The following is a 25,279-nucleotide window of genomic DNA, read 5'->3' as shown; positions in this document are numbered from 1 at the left end:
ACCCTTGATAGAGCCCTTACAAGTGGAAATAACCAACCATGAAATTATTCCTGTTAACCAGATTCACCCCGCCTGTGAGTTAGGCATAGGGGAACAATCTTGTAGTGTTGATCTGATTCCTTTTAAATTAGGGGAGTTTGATATAATTTTGGGAATGGACTGGCTATCTAGCAATGATGCTCAGATAGACTGTAAGGGGAAGAAAGTTAAATTGAATATCCCAGGGAAGAAAGAAGTCATATTTAGAGGAAAGAGGCAGACGCAGAAATTTTTGACCATGGCCCAGGCCAATAAGATGCTACGAAAAGGAAATGAGGCTTACCTAGCCTATGTGGTGGACACGCAGAAGGAGGTGCCGAACTTGCAAGATATTACGGTAGTCAAAGAATTTGAAGATGTATTTCCACAAGACCTTCCGGGATTACCACCCGATAGAGTGATTGAATTTGTTATTGAGTTAGCCCCAGGGACGGCGCCAGTTTCAAAGACACCTTACCGGTTAGCCCCATTAGAAATGAAGGAATTAGCTACCCAATTACAGGAACTTTTGGATAAGGGTATGATAAGACCCAGTGTGTCTCCGTGGGGAGCACCATTGTTATTTGTTAAGAAGAAAGATGGGAGCATGAGGCTATGCATCGACTACCGAGAGTTGAACAAGCTAACCATAAGGAACAGGTACCCGTTACCCAGAATAAACGATCTGTTTGATTAACTAAAGGATGCTGTTTACTTTTCAAAGATTGACCTGAGAACTGGATATCACCAACTAAAGATTAAACCCGAAGATATTCCCAAGACCGCGTTCCGTATCAGGTATGGGCACTATGAGTTCTTGGTAATGTCCTTTGGATTAACCAACGCCCCAGCGGCTTTCATGGATTTAATGAACAGAGTATTCAAGAAGTACTTGGACAAGTGTGTGATAGTTTTTATCGATGATATTTTAATCTACTCAAGGACCGAGGCAGAACATGCAGAGCATTTGAGGATAGCTCTAGGAATACTCAGAGAGGAACAATTATTTGCCAAATTCTCGAAGTGTGAATTCTGGCGGAATGAAGTACAATTTTTAGGACATGTGATCAATAAAGAAGGAGTATTGGTCGACCCCTCCAAGATAGAGGTGGTCTCAAATTGGGAAAGGCCAACCACACCCACAGAGGTAAGGAGTTTCATAGGATTGGCCGGCTACTATCGTAGATTTGTACAGGACTTTGTGATGATCGCAGCCCCTTTGACACGACTTACTCGTAAGACAGAGAAGTTTGAATGGACGGAAAAATGCGAGAACAATTTTCAAGAATTAAAGAAAAGGTTGGTAACGCCCCGGTGTTGGTATTTCCAGACGGAAAAGGAGATTTTGTGATATATAGTGACGCGTCGCACAAGGGATTAGGGTGTGTGCTTATGCAGCACAGTAAGGTGATTGCGTATGCGTCGAGACAACTGAAGGAATACGAGATTAGATATCCTACTCATGACCTTGAGCTCGCGACAATATTTTTTGCCTTAAAAATTTGGAGGCACTACTTTTATGGAGAGAAGTGCGAGATTTTCACAGACCATAAGAGACTCAAGTACATGTTTACGCAGAAAGAGCTCAACATGCGCCAGAGGAGATTGTTAGAACTAATCAAGGACTATGATTGTGAGATTCTCTATCATCCAGGGAAAGCCAATGTGGTGGCTGGCGCCCTTAGCAGGAAGGAAAGACTCAAAATGATAATGACTTCGGAGGAATTGATGAGGGATTTCGAGAGAATGGAAATAGAAGTAAAGGTAACCGGAGCCGGAACTGAAAAGCTGTTTGAGATCTCGATGCAGCCAGAGTTATTGGAAAAGATTAGATTGTACCAAGAGAAAGTAATGAATGAAGGCAGAGAGTCAATGACTGGAGAAGAGATCCATATTGAGAGAGATGATAAGGGAATAATGAGGTATTCCTACAGGATTTGGGTTCTGAATGTTCAAGAGCTTAAAGACGAGTTTTTGGATGAAAGCCATAGTTCAAGGTATTCCATTCACCCGGGGAGCACCAAGATGTATAGGGATTTAAAGGAATATTACTGGTGGCCCAACATGAAGAGGGACGTAGCAGAATGGGTAAGCAAATGTTTGACTTGCCAAAGAGTAAAGGCAGAGCACCAGAGACCCAGTGGGCTTTTACGACCCCTGGAGATTCCTGAATGGAAATGGGAACAGATAGCCATGGATTTTGTTGTCGGCTTACCAAGGATGAAAGCCAATTATGATGCCATATGGGTGATTATAGACCGACTGACAAAGTCAGCTCATTTCATTGCTATCAATGAGAGATACACGGTCGATAGACTGGTGGACATTTACCTTAAGGAAATAGTGACGCGACATGGAGTCCCAGCGTCCATTGTCTCAGACCGAGACCCCAGGTTCAACTCCAGATTTTGGAGGAGCTTTCAAGAATGTGCGGGGACCAAATTAAACATGAGTACTGCTTACCATCCTCAAACGGATGGGCAAAGTGAAAGGACCATCCATACACTAGAGGATATGTTGAGAGTCTGTGGAATAGACTTTAAAGGAAGTTGGGATGATCACTTGCCGTTGATCGAGTTTTCTTATAATAATAGCTTTCATGTCAGCATCAGAATGCCGCCTTATGAGGTCCTGTATGGAAGAAGGTGTCGATCTCCCTTATATTGGGATGAAGTGGGGGAGCGAAAGATGCTCAGACCCGAAGTGGTCCAAAGGACCAAAGACATAGTGGATCTCATAAGAGGACGGCTGGTAGCAGCCCAAGACAGACAGAAGAAATATGCAGACCTAGCCCGAAAGGACAAGGAGTATGAAATAGGGGACTTAGTACTACTAAAAGTATTCCCTTGGAAGGGATTAATGAGGTTCGGAAAGAAAGGGAAACTAAGCCCAAGATACATTGGACCTTTTGAGATACTAAGACGGATTGGGAAGTTAGCTTACGAGCTAGCCTTACCCCCGAACCTACAACAAGTTCATAATGTGTTCCATGTGTCAATGCTAAGGAAGTATCATCGGGATGCTAGACACATAGTGGAGTACGAGCAGGTGGATATGCAACCAGATCTGACTTACGTGGAGAAACCAGTAAAGATTATGGATAAGAAGGAGCAGGTGCTTCAGAACAAAGTGATCAAGCTGGTCCGAGTGCTATGGCAGAATCATAATATGGAAGAATCAACTTGGGAACTAGAGAGCGGAGTGCTAGAAAAGTACCCCCATTTGTTTTCTATCTGATTCCGGGACGGAATCCTTTTAAGGAGGGGAGACTGTAATAACCCCAAAATTTTGGACTTTTTGTAACCCTTATGAATAGTGATTTTGCTGATTATGCTGAATAAGAAAACTTTTTATGCCACACTATGTATGGGTTCTTTTATTGTTATTCTGAGATCTTATTAGTACTCTATATGGTATATAAGTGTATGTAAAGATCGTCAGAATCCAAATTCGAACACTTTGATTTTTCCCAAAAATCCACCAGATACAGAAAGAATTGAGTATAAGGTAACAGGATAAAAAGGATTTAAATTCAAGGATTATAAGAGAGGATCATAAAAGGAATATAATGTATTGAGAAAAGTTAAGGGAACCCAAGTAATAAGATCCCGGGTATGATCTCTCAAACGATAAACGAGAACAAAAATTAAGCGAACCGTATAACAGATCAGCGATCATTAGCCAAGTAATTAGGAGTTAATCAAGGAGGTTAGTGGGTGATGATGTCATCACACCAACAAGAGGAAGACAAGTGTAACAAGATGACATAAGTGGATGACAATATGGGAAGGATTTGTTGGTTGATTGTACGCCACACAATTTTTACCATGGTAACAATTTAATTAACAACAAAAGGAAGCAACCAAGCCAAAACAATTCATAACAAAAAAACACAAGTTGACTTTTCATTTCCAAGCAAGAAGCTCTCGGCTTCTTCTCTTTTCCAAGAAGAAAAAAATCTAAATTCAAGTTCCAATCTTTGATAATTTGTGAGGTAATTATCCAAGGTTCCTTAAGCATAGATATAGTTATCCTATGAATCTAAGCTTCCATTTCCTTCACAATCTCTTCCAATAATTCATGGAAGAAGAGGGTGAATAGTGTTTTCAAGATCTTAAAAATTTTGATCTTGTGTTTTTGTTTAGATATAGCTTTGGTAAGGATTTTCATGGGTGATTCCAAGCTCCTTAGTTACTTTTACTCACCAAGGAAGGTATAATCTCATACCCTAGCCCTACTTTTGTATATTTAGAGTTTTTATGTTTGGTATGGTTCATGAGAAGCATGATTCTTGTATACTTAGAGTGTGGTTGGATTTGTAATAAGTTTGAAGTTGTAAATCTTGATTATTGGTTAATAAACTTAAGTATAGCTTTTTAGTTCATGACTGGGAGTAGTATAAATTGGAAATCTTGAGATGTTGGGGCTGTTGTAGTAAAGTATGGATGGAGTTTGGTTGTAGTAATGATTGTTGGTTGATTTGTGGATTGATTGGAGTGGTATAAATTTTGGTAATCGCGTAAACATAGCCGTCGTAATGCCCGATTTACCTTAGACTGCTTTTGTTCTTAACATCAGGACCTCTGAACTCACTGTTAGGTTTTGACCATTGCCATGATTAGATAGTTCATGTTACGAGCTTCGTTTTGATATGTGGTTCGCTTGAATCCGATGTACGGTTTAGGAGAAATGATCATTTTAAGTAACGACATTTCGCGAACGAACCATTACCCCTCACCTTACTTTGAAACCTTGGTTAAGGCCCTTAAATGACTAATTGGGGTATGAAACAATTATGTAAAGTGGATTAGGAAGTTGGTAGGGTACTCGCGAAAGAATCGCCTTAAAATTCTTAATGGTTAATTTATTAAAAATGGTGGAGCCGAGGGTACTCGAGCGACTTAAGTGAATCGTTAAGCGCAAAAGCGAACGTTAGGGTCTAATTGGTTAAAGTATAGATTCTTAAGGTGAACATTTTCTAAACCAGGAGACGATGTTCCCGAGTATATTATATATATATTTATATATATATAAATAGTTTTCAAAACTATTATTCGAATAAGGTTTATTCGATAACTTTATTTTACTTAATGAATATTATTTTGAATATTCATTCGAGGACTTATGACTCCGCTTATTTTATTTAATGAATATTGTTTTGAATATTCATTCGAGGACTTATGACTCCGCTTATTTTATTAAATAATATTCTTTATTTTATTAAAGAATAATGTTTCGATAATCAAACTTATTTTTGATTACGCAAATAAAGATCGTACTTTCGTATAAGTATATCTTTGGTTAATTATTATTCATTTCAAGTATAAGTTTTAAAACTTCTACTTCAATTATTTTAATAAAGATTATCCTTTATGGGAATATTATTTAAATAATAATATTCAGATATTTTCTAATATACCGGGACTAATTTATTTCATTAAATCAGCATTACTCCAAACATTCTTAAAATTGTTTTCGCGTCTTCAAAATGATTTTTAAAAGTTAGAGCGGATCCCAAAACTCATGTTTTATATTTAAGACCCTCCTTTCGAAGGGGATTTAAATACTCGCTCAAAACCTGAGGAATCCGGCTCTGTGGCGTATTTTATATTCGCAACAAGGTTGCTGTTTTGATAAAAGAGTTTTTGATTACTTACCCAACACTCGGGAAGTAAAATTCTTGGAACAAGTTAATCCATTAAGAGGCACCGCCTGGGAAATATCGGCGAGCTTTCCTTTCCAACTAGATACAACTTCTTGGTGGAGCCGTATCAACAAGTTTCTACTTGGGGAAAGGGGGGACGAGCTTTACGTTTCAGAGTCATGGATTTCATCTGAACTAGGAGTGGCGTAAGTGGTCGAGTGGCACCGGCCCAGCCTTATTATATTGGCCCAAATGACCTGAAACTTCCGCTAAGACGGTCCATTCCTTAGGAGTTCAGGGTTCGGTTGCCAAGTAAATCCGACTGTTCTCCTCTACATGTAGAAAATGGTGGGGTTGCACTTATAACGACTCCTGTAATCTTTTTGAATTATTTAATTGTGCAATTATGGAAATTATTAAATAAATAAAATATGCGTGTTGGTTTTGACCACTATGTGTTGTTTGATTATTATCCATATGTGATTTACAGTGTACCGGGTTGTCTGCGCGATTAATTATGGGATCATATTGAATTGTTTTCACTTTGAAAAATGGATTTAGGGCAAATTTATTTGCATAGATATTGGGAATGTTTCTAAAATTGTTTTTATGATTTTATAATTACAATAATTATTTTTAGGATTTTATAAAATTGAGAAATCAATATTTTATTAATTATTTATCTTTAAATGATTTTCTGAATGCTTTTATTTGCAAAATCCATATTTAATTCTAAAATTCTTCAAAAATTATGAAACTTATATTTATTTAAGTTTGGAATATTCTGAGAATTTTAAAATTATTTTGAAAAATTTTGGGATTAATTTCACCCGCACGTTACTTCGTTTAATTGATAAAAGCGGGTACAAATTGCGTTTTAGAAATTGTTTAAAAATTTCAAAATTTATGTTTTCTTAAACTTCGTGATATTTGCAACATTTTAAGACTGTTTTCATAACTTTATGAAATTGTTTTATGCATATTTTAGTTCGATAAATTGCGGAATTCGGTACAAAATTAAGTTGTCGGGTGTTAATTGTACACATGTCTCTCTTTCATTAATTGCAGGATACGTGTCAGCTGCCCCGTTAACAAAACAAAATAACACAAATACAGCCCTGCATCTCGACTTAGTCTCTCCTTCACTCCCGATTCACTCTCAAATTCTTTTATCTTCTCTCGCAGCACTCGATCTCTCCTCTCCTCTCTCGTTTATTTCATGCCATATCTCTATATCTCTGCTTCCTGTTCCTTTCTTTTATTGCTGCCTTCTATTATGCGTCTCGCCCCTGTTATGCCTGTTTGTTCCGGTACAAGAAAAATCGCCGCCTTGGTTCCTTATTTTTCCGATTTATTTCCGGTTGTTATCACCGAGTCTAGCTTCCTGTTGTTCATTTCATATTTTCCCCGTATGTATATGTATCCGTTGTGTGTAATATTGTGTGTGATGTATGTGAATTTGTGTGTGTGTGTTTGTATTGTGTTTAGGCATGCGTGGGTAGTGGCGCGTGGATGCGCGTGTGAATTCGTGAGATTGAATTGTTGCTGTGTTGCTGTGGTTCGAAATAATCCTAATTTGAAATTTATTAATTTTGCAGGAAAATAAATGATTAATGTCCGTGATATAAATTATTTTCCGTGTGAAGAAAATATAAAATTTTTTGCTAATCGGTGGAATTCGCGTTGGAAACCCGAATTTAATTGGGAACCCGCGAATTTTATCGCCGTCGGCGATGAGCCTCGGCGAGCCGACGGTGGATTGTGATGATCGTTATCTGAGTCCTAAAATTTCAAAATATTAATTTAGTTCGAGAAATATTTATCCGATATTTAGAGTTTGTATTGGGACTTGGATTGCGTATTTAATTGTGATTGGGTTATGAATTTGAGTTGACGGGAGTTGTGATTGTTGTATTATTGATTGGTTTGTCGTTGAATCGTTTCGACGGGTAGTCCGATAAACAAAAGAGACGCTGCCCGATTTCCGGGAAATTCACCTATGAAAATACGGAAGCGTATCTGACGATTATCGAGACGTCGAATGGTTATATAGATATATATGTGTTCTATATGGAACTCGATTGCACGATGTGATGAAATAATTTGCTAAAATACATAACCCTGATTTTGTAAACTTATAAGTATACGTAATTTCAGAAAGCGAACACCAAACCGATTTCTTGAGAATATGAACCCTGACTGTTGGGTGTGTTGTTATATTATAATAATCCATATAATTACGAGTCGGGTTTGAATATTGTTGAATAAAAATTAGTATTGAGGATATGTCAAGCATACCTAGACGTCTAACGTAGGGTATTTCGACCCTGTAGGTTATAATTGGAAACCTAGAAGTGGACGATGGGCTAGAAATGACCTAGTAGTCAGTCGACGAGCTCAGTAAAGTTTCAACGGAAAAACCTGAGTGTCTAAGTGGAATCCAATGGGATCGAGTGATTGGACGTAAAAGCCTAAGCGGCAGAATTGACCCAGAAGTGATCAGTAATAGTTGTAAAGCCTTGCAAGGCAAGTATTCCTGAACTTTTCTTCAAGATATATTACCAATGTTTTCGAACTGTTTCATAACATGTCACTAAATATCCAAATAATTCCTGTTTTATACTGCAAGTGCTTTAAACTATTAAACCTTGAACTCTGATTCTTTCTTGATCTTGAGCCGTAAGCCTTATTCTTTGGAAACCGTCCTTTGTTGATCCTCAGATATCAAATCACACCAATATGATACTACTCCCGAAAGGTATAACTACCAAACACCAAACACTGAAACAAAACTGTTTGAAAACACAGAAACTTTTATACTGCAACCATTCTTTATAACCTCAAAGAACTATACTTTGAAAAATCATTTCTGACCTAATATCGGATGCTAGTAAAAATTGAAAACCATTTCTTATACATACCCTGAAATCCCCTTGAGATATTCATAAGCCTCCTTATGCTTTTACTCAAGTGTTTAAATATCGTTGATTATGAACTTGTTTTATTGAATTATATGATTTATCATATTGAACTGCTTTAGGATTGGATAGTTTTTATATATGTGGACCAGATTCGTGGTCAGACCATACCAATGGTCATGTTAGGCCAATGTATGCCTTGGATCCAGTAATTAGAGCAGTGCTGTGTGCTTGCTCGGGGTTAGTGCGTGACTGATCAGCAGCCTAACCTTGGTTTTTAAAACTTAAAATGAATATCCAATTCTAATGATGAGTTAAAAAGAAACTTGATTCCTTTGAATCATCTCATTTGATCATTGTTTAACCCCAGTTATCACTATTATGACTTGCTGAGCTAGTTAGCTCACCCTTGCGATTCTTTTATATATTTTACAGTTGAAAAGAATATGGATGATAGTGAAGTTCCTCAGTCTAAAGTGCGGGCTAAGGTTCCAGTTGAGTTGAATCGAGCTAGCAGAAGCTTCATGCGGTAGAAAGATAGTCGGATTGTAAGAATGATTTTATTATCAATTGCAAGTTAAATTAGTTGGGATTTGATACGTTGTAATAAAAGTTAAGGTTGTGGCTTGTTTTCATACTTTAACCTGTTGCGATCCGTGGTTAGGTGAAACAGGGTCATTGCAATTAATATTTCATGTAGAGGTTTATATATTGTGAATGTGTGGTGGACCCCAAACTTTTGACCCGGGTTTGGAGGGCGCCACAGGTTGGTATCAGAGTTACAGGTTATAAGTCAATGAAACAAGCCTAGATTGTTGGGATTGGGTAGAGGGTTAGGATTAGGAATAGGAAACAGAAAGATAAGACGTTGTGAGGATGAGTGCGACTATATAGTAAGTCTTCGGCACGGTTCGTGTTGCGATTCGGGATTCTCAGCTTGCAACGTGATTTCCAGACAACGGCAATGGCAGATCCTGATTTTCCGATGTCATTTGATTGTTTGGAGCTTTCCATTCGAGGATTATCATCTTCTCTCAGATTGGAATTGCACCTTGTTTCTCCACCAGTATTAATGGCACTACCTTCTATTATAACGGTTGCACTTCTTCAAGCTATTCTACGCTACCTTTCCACCTTTTGATATGAGATTACTTACTCAAGGACCTCCATCTACTTATTCTTGTTTCACTGGACATTCGGCTGTGAGCGTATCTCTTTAGTTTACCCTACATCATGTTCTATACCCCCAGTTTAGAACTTTTCCTATGAAGCGATTGTATCTACGAGGATGGATTCGAGAGTTATAGTAAATGGGGAGTGCTTGAGAGATAAATAAAGGTGAGAAGAATTTTAGAGAGAAGATTTAAGTGTTTCAAATGATAGCTGTTATCGGGTTAAAAGAAGTCATTAGTGACTAAGCCACCCAATAATTATGGGATGAACTAGATGAATTTTGAAAGAATAAGAGAGAAAAGTATAAACCTGGGATTTTTGTGAAATTAAATGATGGTGTTATGATAATGCGATATGTAAAGTAGTGATGTGATATGATACGGGTAAACTTTGTTCTATGAAATAGACTTGTGGACTATTGGATAGTCTGTTCTATTTAACTACTGCAACGATAATGTCGGGAATATCACCAGTATGGGAGCCTTGATGTGAAACTACGAATAAAATAATGTGCGACAACAATTGAAGTTTCATCGATTAAGGAAAGTAAGTGGACATGATGAAGGAGAAAAGGTAGATTGAAGTGAATGGACCTTTATATGACCGTTCCATGAGTTTGGTACCTTGTTATAGGTCGGAAGGATAACAACTAACTCATATAGTAAAGATAACCAGGTTTGTGATTTTCCAAACTTTTTAAAATAAGTTTTCAAAAAAGATTTTTCTTTACAAATTTCTAAAAGCCTTTTTGAATAAAATGATTTTTAAACATTGGTTGTCAAGCTACTACTTGAGTTTCTTGTTTGTTAGAAAGCCCGGATTACCTGGAAGGATGCTGTTTCAGACTTAGTATTGCTAATTTCGAGAACGAAGTAACCTATGATTATGAAGAAGTTGATTATTGCTAATAGTAAAGTGCAAGTATTGTTCGATAAAATTTACAACAGAATCAGCGTATGGAGTAACTATACATTCAATTACTAGGACTATTAGAGTTCGAAGAACTCATTGATTTAACAAAAGCCGGAGCGTGATCGAAGAAGATTGGAAAGATTTTCAGACCTCTCTAAAAGCAGAATATTATTAGCAAAAAGATCGTGATATTGAATGGTACGTGGTTATTCTAAATTAAAAGAGGAATCTCAAAGTTACCTGATAGGAATGCCATTATGATCAGATTGTTAAGATATTATACGTGTAAGTGCGATGTTAAAGATGCAAAACTTAGCAAGTAAGAATTCATTATAATGCTTGGTTTGCGATGAAATTTCAGCGAACTTTCTAAAGTTGTTATATGACGCAATCGGGATAAGATCGAACAAGCTCGAAAAGTGAATACAAATGAAATATGGATGGTAACCAACGGTATCGTTCTTGTCTTCAATATTACAGCGTATATTCCTTCTCAATTCTTAAAAATGTATGAACTTCTTTTCTCAAATAAACTCTTTTCTATGATATCGAAAAGGAGGATATTGCATTCCTTTCAAATTTAATTGTTTCCCTCAATTTTTGCTTTTTGATTGGGACAAACAGTGTTATGGTGAGACACTTTGTCAGAACGACGAAGAGTCGGGTGGGACGCCACCTAATCATATGCTGTATGCCATATGGTACGAAAGACTGGCCATCTTAAGTACCAATATGGTTGTCTCATTCATATTCAAATCCTTACTTCTTCTTTCTTTTCAATTCTAATTTTTGTTGAATTTTGAATCCTTCTAGTCGTTTCGTTGTATTGTCATTCTTTGCAAGAAGTTTTCAAACAGAAATCAACGTATCCTGAATCAAGCAGACGAAGTTTCATCTACCTCTTATGCTTGGAAAGGAAATAGGGGCACCTGGCGAGGATTGCAAATCACTAGCCCCAGTGAAGGATCCACTAAGAGTCAAGGGAATCTACTCCAACAAGGAATACGTTTTTAGAATGAGAATATGCGATTTTCCTGAGAAATATGTTATTCAGAATACGGACGTGATGACATGGATGATTAGGGTAAATACCTTATATGTTAAAGTATTAAAAGACGTGAGAGAAACTTAATTTTTATCTCAAGGTTGTGTCGATAAGATGAATTACCCTGTTGAATTGATAAGGTTATGATTAAAGGACTAGCAAGTCAAGAATGTGTGGTTGTTGAATAAGTGAGTACCAATGGTGAAATTGAGATTCCTGGAAATAAGTTGTGAAGAATTGATATCATGGAAGATAAGAGGATTTGATATTATTCTAAGGAATGGATTAACTACTAAAGCGTGATGTCCAGATAGACCGTCGTGATGAAAAGATAATTCTGAGAATGCCAAATGAGAAGGTGAGGAGGTTCAGAAGATGAAAGAAAGTAAAGAATTTGTTAATGATGATTACGATGATCAAGATATGAGCATTATGATGATTATGGGATACATAAAAGTCAGAAGCAAACAAAATTTGAAGATTTAATAGTAATTAAGGAATTTCAAGATATTTTTTAGATGAGTTATCAATATTTCTTCCAGATAGAGAAAGAAAGCTCGTGATTGACTTAACGCCTGAGACGAAGCCAGTAACTACGGCCTTACCCAATATGGCACCAGTTACATTGAAGAAGTTAGCAAAGTAGACGTAAAAGATATTTGAAGAAGAAGTGATTAGACCCAGCATATCCTATAAGGTGCACCGGTACTAAGTGTGAATAATAAAATGGAGGTATGAGATTATGTGTCGACTAAAGAAAGCTCAACAAATTTACTATCAAGAGTAAGTATCTGTTACCTCGAACTACTGATTTGTTGATCAAATAGAAGAAGCAAAGTATTTTCTAAAATTTATTTAAGATTTGGGTGTTACCAATTGGAGATTGAACCTATGGACATAATCTTTAAGGAATATCTGGATAAGTTGTAATTATGTTACTTAAAATCAACGGAGGACCGTGCGAAGTATTTAATGACAACTGAGGAATCGGAGAAGAAAGACGTTATATGTAAAGTTTGCAAGGTGAAATTTTGATGATAAAAAGCATAAGTAATCAGTGAAGAGTATACCAAAGGAGATCCAGTAGAAATTAAAGTCACCATGAATAAAGAAAGGCCAAAAGCACCAACAAATGTAAGAAGTTTTACCATGGACCGGCTATACTGAAAATTTGTACAAGATTTCTTGAAAATTTCAATACCTTTGACAAAGCTAATTTGGAAAAGCAATAAGTAAGTATGAAATGGAGAAGGGTGAAGAAAGTTTTGTAGAGTTAAATGAAGGAATGGTTATAGTACCTTCTTTATCACTTGAAGGCATCAAGGAGATTTGGTAGTTTATAGTAATGCTTCTCATACGGGAGTAGGATGTGTGTTGATGCGGTATAATAAAGTTATTATATATGCACCCAGACAACCGAAACCTTATGAGCAGAAGTATCCTACTCATAATCAGGACTAGCAGTAATCATATTCGCTTTGGATGATTGAGAAACATGATATGTACGGTGAAAGGTGTAAGATTTATACAGACCATAAGAGTTTGAAGTAAGTATTCATGAGAAAAACAAATGTAGTGGAAAGCGATAAACAAAAAGGAGGGAATGAACCTAGAGACTACATCAGAAGGATTAACTATAGGATTCTCGAAGTTGGAATTGGAAGCTAAAGTTCATAATCCAAAAGGAAGAAAGATGAATAGTGTGACCTTTAAGTTAAAGTTGTGAAGGGAAAGATAAAATGTCAAGATGGATTAGGAAGTGTGGACATGTCAAAGAATCAAGGAAGAATATTGGAGGCCTAGTAGATAAGGCAGACCCAGGAAGTGGTTTACCAGAAGCGAATCGTAAAGTGTACCAGTGATGTTAAGGGAGAAAAAGGAATGAAAGTATAAGAGTATGTGCTGATTATCGGGAGTTTAGAAAAATAACGAATAAGAAGAAATGAGACCCTATAAAATAATTGACTACTTACGTGACCTAATTCAATCAATATATTATATCTCGAGGATTAACTTAAGATCTAACCTGAGAAAATATCAGAGATTACGATTAAAGTAAGTTAAGAGCATTACAAGCTCTGATGATATTATGTGAAATGACAAGTGTATCAGGTGGCTATAAGGAATTAAGGAACGTGGGGTATAAGGAGTACTTGGATAAGCAAACTGTATTTATTGTTAACATCCTCAGTTACTCAAAGAATAAGAAGGTCTGTGTGGAATGCCCAAGGATTTTTCTCCAAAGATCAGAAGGAAAGCAACTATACGTTGAGTCTTCAAGAATAAAATTTTGACTAAGGTTAACCAAAGATTTTGAATTAATCCATTAACAACTACCTAAGCAAAGCCGTATGGTAACAGATGCCTTATACCGACAGAAAGGATTGGATGTAATTAAGACTACCGAGGAGTTAATAAACGAATTGGAAAGAGTGGAATCTGAAGTTTAAATACTAAGGTGATAATACGTGAATATATGAGATTATTTTTCAGCCTTAACTGATGAAAAAGAGTAAGAGATGTTTAAATGTTTGAAAACCAAGTTGAAAACGAGCACCGTTTATCATTCTTAAACGTAGAGTCAAAGTACGAAAGTGATTCAGGAAATGTAAGATATGTTGAGAAATTGAGTTTTAAGGGAACACTGAAATGATCATTTATCATCGATATCAGCTTTGGAATGCCATTTTATTAAGCTTCATGTGAACGCAAGTGTAGGTCCCCATTTTTATTAAAATAAAATGGGAGAAAGAAAGTTGTCAAATTCTAAAATTAATTCAGCACACCAAGAACGTAGTAATATTGATTGAAGCATCTCAAAGTAGGCAAAGAAAGAAGGCGAAATTGTATTGAGAGAGAATATGAATATAGAATAGGACCAGTAGTGTAGTAAACGTGTCGTCTGTGGAGCCCTCCAAACCCAGGTCAGAAGTTTGGGGTCCACACACACACTTTATTTATAACCTGCTTATAACAATAATAAAGATAACAATAATATGAAGTGACCCTATTTACCAACTACCACGGATCGCAACAGGTTAAAGTATGCACACAAGCCACACATCTACTTATATTACATACCGTTCAAATCCCAACTATTTCAAACTCAACTGAGTATTAAATATATTACAAACTTTTACAAACTTAAATTATTCCAAGAGAAGCCTACTAGCTCAGCTTCAACAATCTTAATCCCTAGCTCTCGCACTGGACTGGGGATCCTTGCTACCAACTGGTTCCTTTTTAACTGGAAAGAATATAAACAACATTGCACAAATGAGCTAACTAGCTCAGCAAGTCACAATGAAAAAACTGAGAATAATGATCATCAAGTGAACATGATTATGATATCAAGTGAACAATGGATTATGATTTAGAATTAGATATTATATTTCATGTTTAAAACCAAGGTTAGGCTACTGATCAGTCATGCACTAACCCCGAGTAAAGCACACAACACTGCTCTAACTACTGGATCCAAGGCACACATTGGCCTAACTTGACCATTATATGGTCTGACCACGAATCTGGTCCACAATTTTATAAAAATAATCCAATTCTAACATAATAACAGAATATGCAATAACAATCAATAACCAGAATCATTAACAATAATGAGTGTTTAACAATGAAAGAGTTTCAATCCTTGTAAGGATCAATAAGGTAATTTCAAAGCTTGGATGCTGGGTAATGAAAGAATTGGATAACAAAGGAATTAATGTTTCAGGGTTTCAAGGATTTGGTCTTTCAAAGCATAAAATACAAAGATTTGATTGTGTAAGCAATCTGGTTAGTGTTTAATATTTAGTTTATATGTATTTGTGGAGTAGGATCGTATACTTGAGGTTCGTGTTTGGGTATACAACAGTCAATGGTCTAGAAAGAATCAGGTTACGGCTCAAGATCAATAACTGGAATCAAGGTTTAGGGTACAGTGCTTCAAAGCACTTGTAATATCAACAAGACTATCAAGTACTACAATATCTCGAGAAAGTTCAGAACACTTGCCTGGTATTAGCTTACTACACTGCACTCGCTTCCAATCACAATCGTCTTACTCCTCAACTACTTGTTTCCCTTTCCTACGCCTTGCCTCTTCTGCTCACATATCATAAGCATCTATCAATAATCGACTCATAGAGTTCTATTCAACGCATACTTCTATCTACCCTTCATTTTACCCAAATCCGATTAACGGATTGAAAGTTATGCAATAATCAAGTAAACATCGAATATATAGACTGATAGTCAATCAACAAGTCACATATAGCACATAATACATCACGTAGTCAATGATATATTATTTATAAAGAAGTCTCGGGTCATAAATAGGCTTTCTGATATTTAAAATGATTTTTAAAACATTTTTCGGAATTAAAACGGGTCGTTGGATCAATTTCGGGTTAATAAATAGGGTTCGGTAGGCCAATTCTGGCTCCGAAACAATTTTATACTAATTATCGAGCTTTGGAAATAATTTAGAATAATATTTTAAAGCTCGAAACTATTTTTCGGAATTTTTAAATCATTTTTAAATAATTAAATCTAATTAAATAATTGATTAAAATCAATTAATAATTAATTAAATCAATTAATCAATTAATTTTCAAATTAATTGACCAATTAATTAATTAAAAATTAACTGAAATTAATTAACTAATTAATTTAGATTTATTTTTAAATTAAAAATAATTTTCGGAATTAAAATAATAATTTTCAGAATTTTCAGAAATTGAAAATGAATTTTTATAATAAAAATAAATAGGAAATATGATTTTTAAATATTTTATAAAAGGAATCCTATTTTTGAAAACTTTACAAACTACAGGGACTAAACTTCACCATCTTCAAAAATACAGGCAGTCGCCGGAAAATCGGGGGTGGCCGGAGAACTCACCTCCGGCATCCTCCCACCACCATCACCTCCAGAATTAAACTACACAACACCAGAAACCTATATCTACAATCAAAATTCATCAATAACCCCAGACTTGGCCGGAATTTGATCAAGAAACTCGCCGGTTTCCGGCGGGTTCGACGTAAACTTCAAAATACAACTCCCTTCTCTACAACCCTCGTTGATTCATGAAACTTGTACGACTAAATTGCAAATTTCACAGAGAATACAATACAATATACCACAACATCAATCTATTTCAGAATAAGAAACCCCCAAATTTCAATTAAGAACATTCATACGAGTTATTAACCCTAATTTTAAAATTCGAAAATCAAACTCAAATTTGAACATGTTATTGAACTCCAAATCAGACGTATATTATATCAAAATCATCAGGAAAACAAGCTCTACAACATGCAATCATCAAATCATACAAACAATCATCCGAACAAAAATTCATATTTTTAATAAATTTAATTCGAAAATAAATAAATTTCCAGAAAATAAACCTTTGATTCTGCAGTGAAACAAAGCTCAGAATCAGATAGAATACTTCAAATCCTTCGTTTGGTTACTCAAGCTTTGAAAACAGAGATCGGTAACGCCTTCGTTTTGCTGTTTGATTCTTAGAACAGTTTATGTAATTAGGGTTTTTCTCTGAAAATTATAGAATTAACTATCTGCAAATGATTTTGATACGAAATAAAATACGGAAAAAGGCAATTTATATTTACGAAATATTAGTATCCCGTTGGATCATTCCGGATATAAAACAGTACATTTATTTGTAAAAACTGATCCAAACGGTATCGGTTTTCGGGATAATTATCCAAATTAGTACAATTTGTACTGCGGTCTTGGTCTCAGCGCCTGGTTACACGTATTATGAAGTGATAATTGTGATAGTTTAATAAAAAGCTCCCGTTTATCGAAAATACGGGTTTTATTGATTTACCGAAACGAATATTATATCGAAAATGTTGCGCCGGGATCCGCGCAGGACAAATCGTACGCCGGATCGAAAAAGTCGAAACATGGAATATGCTCGGAATATTACAATTAGGTTAGGAAGGAGTTCTCGGAAGAGTTTCGGGTTCCAAAAACGTAACAACGATTGACGTCGGTTGGTTCCCGTTTTTATAAAATAGATTTTAAATACTCGGAAAAAGATTTTATAAATTTCATATGATCCTTATAAATCCTTAAATCAACATAAAAATAATTAGGAAGATATGACAATTATCTATGTTTTATTTTGGACATATAAAGATTAAAATACTCAATTAATATTATTTTTGAATATCCAAGTACAGATAACATTTAACAATTAACTCACAGAATAGATATTGAACTCACATAATAATTATTTAATAGCAAAATAATTATACGATATATCCCGGATATTACATCCTTCCCCCCTTAAAAGGATTCTGTCCTCAGAATCTCCTAAGAAAACAAATGAGGGTACTTTTCTCTCATATCACTTTCTAACTCTCAGGTTGACTCTTCAACCTTTGGGTTTCTTTACAATACTCTTACTAACTTTACCACTTTATTTCTCAATACTTTCTCCCTCTCCTCTAGAATCTCTATCGGACTCTCTATATAAGACAAATCTGCCTGAAGCTCTATTGGCTCATATTCTATTACATGCCTGGAGTCTGGATTATATTTCTTGAGCATCGATACGTGAAAAACATTGTGAATATGCTCCATGTGTGGTGGTAACGCCAACTCGTAAGCTACTTTGCCAACGCGCTTTAGGATCTCAAAAGGTCCGACATATCTTGGACTTAGCTTTCCTTTCTTTTCAAACCTCGTTAATCCTTTCCACGGTGATACTTTCAGTAATACCAAGCTTCCTTCTTCAAATTCCATGTCTTTCCTTGACTGATCTGCATATTTCCTCTGACGATCTTGTGCGGCTATCAATCTCTTCTGGATAATTTCAACAATTTCCTTTGTCTGCTGTACCAGTTCAGGTCCAAGTATTTTCCGTTCTCCTATTTCGTCCCAATATATTGGATAACTGTTGTTGTAAGCAAACTCTACCAGAGGTAAATGTTCATCCCAACTTCCTTTAAAATCAATAGCACAAACACGTAACATGTCCTCGATTGTCTGGATCGTTCTTTCACTTTGGCCATCCGCCTGGGGGTGATAGGCCGTACTCATATTCAGTCTTGTTCCCAAACATTCTTGAAAACTCTTCCAAAATCTTGAATTAAACCTTGGATCTCGATCAGATACAATAGACACAGGAACTCCATGACGAACTACAATTTCTTTCAGGTACATATGGACCAACTTGTCGAGCGAAAATCTTTCATTTATAGGCAGAAAATGAGCTGACTTGGTAAGTCTATCCACTATAACCCAAATGGCATCATGATTAGCCCTTGTCCTTGGTAATCCAACTATGAAATCCATGACAATATGTTCCCATTTCCACTCTGGAATCTCCAATGGCTGTAACAATCCACTTGGTCTCTGATGCTCTACTTTAGCTCTCTGACAGGTATAACATTTGCTAATTCATTCCACAATTTCCCTCTTCATGTCTGGCCACCAATAATTCTTCTTTAAATCTCTGTACATTTTGGTACTCCCTGGATGGATGGAATACCTTGAATTATGCGCCTCCTGTAAAATTTCATTTTTCAGCTCCGTCACTGGTGGAATCCAAATTCTAGATGAAAACCTCAGAATACCTTGGTCATCTTTCTGCGTGCATAACTCTTCCCCTACCAAGCGATTTATATCTTGATCCATTACATCTTCCTGACATTTCTTTATTTTCTCAAATAATTCCGGTTGGAAAGTCATACTGTATACTTTCGCTTCCTCGGACTTGCAAACTTTAATCTCCAATTCCAATTTCTAAAATTCCTTATATATATCTTCAGGTACTGATAACACATTCAACCTTTCCTTCCGACTCAATGCGTCTGCTACCACGTTCACTTTACCGGGATGATAATAAATCGAGCAATCATAGTCTTTGATCAACTCTAACCATCTCCTTTATCTCATATTAAGTTCCTTCTGTGTGAATATGTACTTTAAGCTTTTGTGATCCGTGAAAATCTCTCACTTTTCTCCATACAAATAATGTCTCCAAATCTTCAAAGGGAAAACTATGGCTGCTAGCTCTAAATCATGAGTAGGATACTTCTGTTCATGTGGTTTCAATTGCCTTGACGCATACGCAATCACCTTTTCATGCTGCATTAGAACACATCCTAATCCTTTGTGAGAAGCATCACTATAAATTACGAAATTGCCTTGATCATCTGGAAGTGACAAAACAGGTTCCGTGATTAATCGTCGCTTGAACTCCTGAAAACTTTCCTCGCATTTTTCGTTCCATATAAACTTCTCATTCTTTCGTGTAAGCTTTGTTAATGGTGTGGCAATCCTCAAGAAATTTTGAACAAATCGACGATAATATCCCGCCAATCCTAAGAAACTTCTTACCTCGGTGGGTGTTTTCGATCTCTCCCAATTCGTAATTGCCTTGATCTTTGCCGGGTCCACTTTGATCTCTTCATTACTAACTATGTGCCCTAAGAACTGAACTTCCTGTAGCCAAAACTCACACTTCGAGAATTTAGCATATAACTTCTTTTTCCTTAAAATATCCAAAGCCGTTCTCACATGTTCCGTATGATCCTCTTCCGTCTTTGAATAGATTAAAATATCATCTATAAACACAATAACAAACTTATCCAAATACTCCTTGAAAATTCTGTTCATCAGGTCCATAAACGCTGCCGGGGCATTGGTCAACCCAAAAGACATCACTAAAAACTCGTAATGTCCATACCTTGTTCTGAAAGCTGTCTTTGGTATATCTTCTGGCTTGATCTTTAGTTGATGATATCCTGATCTTAAATCAATTTTGGAGAAATACTTGGCTCCCTTCCACTGGTCGAACAGATCATCAATTCTGGGTAACGGATACTTGTTCTTGATTCTCAGCTTGTTGAGCTCCCTATAGTCGATACACAGTCTCTTGCTTCCATCTTTCTTCTTGACAAATAATACCGGGGCTCCCCACGGGGATACACTGGGTCTGATTACTCCTTTCTCTAACAACTCCTGCAATTGCTTCGCTAGCTCTTTCATCTCGACGGGCGCCATTCTATACGGGGCCTTGGATACTGGTTCTGTTCCAGGTGCTAAGTCGATCGCAAATTCAATTTCTCTATCTGGAGGAAGTCCTGGTAACTCGTCGGGAAATACGTCTGGAAATTCATTCACAACTGGAATATTTTCAAATTTTGTTGGTTCTTGTCTTCTGTCAATCACATATGCCATGAAATGCTCACATCCTTGTCGTAGTAACTTCTTGGCTTGAATCATCGTTAATAACTTCTTTACTTGTTTTTGACCCTTGAACGTTACTATCCTTTCATCTGGCATTTTCACCATTACCTTCTTATTTCGATAATCTATCTGGCCATCGTGCTTAGATAACCAATCCATCCCTAATATAACGTCAAATTCTCCTAACTTAAATGGTATCAAATCTACACAAAACTTACTACCAGAAATCTCAACCTCACAATTCCCACAAACTTGATTCACAGTTACACATTCTTGATTTGCTAATTCCACAGTCATTATTTCATTTAAACACTCAACTGGACAATTTAACTTACTAACAAAATCTTGTGAAACAAACGATCGAGTTGCTCCCGAATCTATTAACACTTTGGCACATAATGAATTCACATTAAGCATACCTGCCACGACATCCGTATCCTGGATCACATCCTTCACCGACATGTCAAAAACTCTAGCCCTTGGAGTCTCATTCACTGCTGGGGTAGATCACATAATCCTTAATGTATTACTGACTGAGGCTGATGTCTTGCAATCCCTGGCCATATGTCCTGGCTTTCCACATTTAAAGCACGTAAATCCAATGACTGGAACCTTTACTACTGGATTCCGGATAGGCTGATCCTTACTTGCTGGTTCTCTTGCTGGCTAATTTCGGCACTCCCTCGAATAGTGCCCTTTCTGGTTGCATTTGAAACATACCACATTCAACTTATTACAAACTCCAACATGCTTCTTTCCACAAACTTGACAATCTGGAAAAGTTAATTTCAACTGATTCGGCTGATTCACATTAGCCGGACGGTTGCCCTGGCCTCCGTCTCCTGAAATTAAAATTTCTCCCTGGCTGAAACTTGCCCTTCTTAAAATTTGGAAGCTTCCCTGGTTGTGACTGACCGTCACTACCCTCAACTTTCCATTTCTTGGTTTCTTTCTCCTTCTGGAACACCTCACTCTCTGTCTCTGCGATCATAGCCTTTAGTACTACTCCTGCATAGGTATCCAATTCAAAAATGGCTACCTTCCCTCTGATCCAGGGTTTCAAACCTTGCTGGAATCTTTTAGCCTTCTTCCTGTCAGTATCCACATACGACGGTACATACCTTGACAATTCCTCAAACTTACCCTCATAATCTGTTACCGACATGTTCCCTTGCTTTAATTCTAAAAACTTCAGCTCCATTTGATCCTGAACAAACTGAGGAAAATACTTTTCTAAAAACAATTCCTTAAACCTTTTCCAAGTAATAACATCTGTACCTTCCAATGTCTTCACCATCTCCCACCAATAGGTGGCTTCATTCTTCAGATAGTAACTTGCAAAATCAACCTTCTGTTCCTCCTTTACTTTTACTAAGGCAAATGCCTTCTCTATTTCCTTTAACCAAACATTTGCTTCAATTGGCTCTAAGGAACCCTTGAATTCTGGTGGGTTTACTGCTTGAAAAGTTTTAAAAGTTACCTGGGGGTTGGTCTGTCTTTGTTGTTGTGCCAAGTGAACTGTTTGTTGGGCCAAGATTTGAAGAATCTGGGCTATTGTTGGGTCTATGGGTCCTGGGTTAACATTTGGGTTTGTATCATCTTGGTTGTTGTTGTTGTTGGTTTCTTCATTCTGGGTGTTGGTGCGGGTATTTCTTCTGGGAGGCATTTTCTGTAAAGAATCAATCAACTTATTTAGGTTTTGAATCAATCTTTTGCATAAAAGAATAGTTTTGTAAAACAGAAATATCTCTTTTTGAAAACAGTTGTAACTAAGTAAATTGCATGCTTCTTTACAGAATATAAGCAGTTATGGAAAACAGGGTACATGGTATCACAGGGGTATAACTGGTGTAATAGATAAGGTAAGGTAAAATATGTGCAATAAAATAAATGACAGTGCTGGAAAGGAAAAAAGGTATTGATATATATAGATCAAAAGTTTTAGGTAATACAAACGTAAAGACGCTTCAGAAGTAAAAGCAAAAGGGTACAACAACCTACTCACTAGTCAGCATAGCTAGTCTATAAATACAACTCAAAAGTCTACTGATACACACTACTGTACATACTACATAACCATAACAACACTGCTCAACAACTCCATCTCTAAATCTCTGGCTCATGGAAAATCTGGACCTCCCATCTCCTCCAGCTCCTCTAGAACCCACTTAGCCAACTCCACTAGAAAATCAGGGGTGATGTTCTCATGTGTAGCCTCAGCAATCCTCACAGCAGTTGCTCTACGAAACGCCTGGAGCCTCTCCCTAAGTCACCTTTCACCACTCCCCATCTCTCTGGTACGCATGATATGCAATAACTCCTGGATCTGACCCTGTAGGAATCGCTGCTCCATAAGACAAGCCTTAAACTGATGATATGGGACAGGATAGGAAGAGAACTGGAAAGGCACTCCTGTGACTGAATAACTAGTAAACCCTGAATCAGCTGGTGGGGGTCCTCTGACAGGTGGCCTCATGCCTGGAGGTGGAATAGCCTGCAATGGTACGGGCTGCAACATAGGTGGAGGTAGTATAGCCAACACTGGTGGAACAACTGGATGTGGATCCGAAGACGACACTCCAACTGAAGGCTCTGAGTGATCAGCTGATACGGGAATAAAAGAGTCGGCCATCGCTGCTATCTGAAATCATATCGCAACATCAGAATCTCGAACCATAACGCGAATTATACTAATACCTGATATACCGAAGCACTCAACCTCTCGACGTTCTATCTTTCTATTCCTTACTTCTAATCCTAACCCTCTACCCATTCACGTCAACCTAGGCTTGTGTCAGTGACTTATAACCTGTAGCTCTGATACCAAACCTGTGGCGCCCTCCAAACCCGGGTCAGAAGTTTGGGGTCCACACACACACTTTATTTATAACCTGCTTATAACAATAATAAAGATAACAATAATATACAGTGACCCTATTTACCAACTACCACAGATCAGAACAGGTTAAAGTATGCACACAAGCCACACATCTACTTATATTACATACCGTTCAAATCCCAACTATTTCAAACTCAACTGAGTATTAAATATATTACAAACTTTTACAAACTTAAATTATTCCAAGAGAAGCCTACTAGCTCAGCTTCAACAATCTTAATCCCTAGCTCTCGCGCTGGACTGGGGATCCTTGCTACCAACTGGTTCCTTTTTAACTGGAAAGAATATAAACAACATTGCACAAATGAGCTAACGAGCTCAGCAAGTCACAATGAAAAAACTGAGAATAATGATCATCAAGTGAACATGATTATGATATCAAGTAAACAATGGATTATGATTTAGAATTGGATATTATATTTTCATGTTTAAAACTAAGGTTAGGCTGCTGACCAGTCACGCACTAATCCCGAGTAAAGCACACAGCACTGCTCTAACTACTGGATCCAAGGCACACATTGGCCTAACTTGACCATTATATGGTCTGACCACGAATCTGGTCCACAATTTTATAAAAACAATCCAATTCTAACATAATTACAGAATAAGCAATAATAATCAATAACCAGAATCATTAACAACAATGAGTGTTTAACAATGAAAGAGTTTCAATCCTTGTGAGGATCAATAAGGTAATTTCAAAGCTTGGATGCTGGGTAATGAAAGAATTGGATAACAAAGGAATTAATGTTTCAGGGTTTCAAGGATTTGGTCTTTCAAAGCATAAAATACAAAGATTTGATTGTGTAAGCAATCTGGTTCAGTGTTTAATATTTAGTTTGTATGTATTTGTGGAGTAAGATCGTATACTTGAGGTTCGTGTTTGGGTATACAACAATCAATGGTCTAGAAAGAATCAGGTTACGGCTCAAGATCAATAACTGGAATCAAGGTTTAGGGTACAGTGCTTCAAAGCACTTGCAATGTAATAACCCCAATTTTTGTGAAATTTTGAAACCCTTATGAATAGTGTTTTTGCTGAATGAGAAAACTTTTCATGCCACACTATGTAGGGGTTCTGATATGGATATTCTGAGATTTTATTAGTACTTTATATGGGATATAAGTGTATGTAAAGATCGTCAGAATCCAAATCCGAACACTTTGATATTTCTTGGAAATCCACTAGATACGGAAAGAATTGAGAAAAAGGTAACAGGATAAAAATGATTTAAATTAAAGGATTATAAGAGAGGATCATAAAAAGGAATATAATGTATTGAGATAGGTTAAAAGGAACCTAAGTAATAAGATCCCGGGTATGATCCCTCAAACGATAAACGAAAACAAAAGTTAAGCGAACCGTATAACAGATCAGCGGTCATTAGGCAAACAATTAGGAAGTTAATCAAAGGGATTAGAGAGGATGATGTCACCCAAC

Source organism: Apium graveolens, chromosome 9 (genome assembly GCF_009905375.1).
Source record: "Apium graveolens cultivar Ventura chromosome 9, ASM990537v1, whole genome shotgun sequence".
Classification (NCBI taxonomy): Eukaryota; Viridiplantae; Streptophyta; class Magnoliopsida; order Apiales; family Apiaceae; genus Apium; species Apium graveolens.
Note: the sequence above shows the minus strand (reverse complement) of the source record.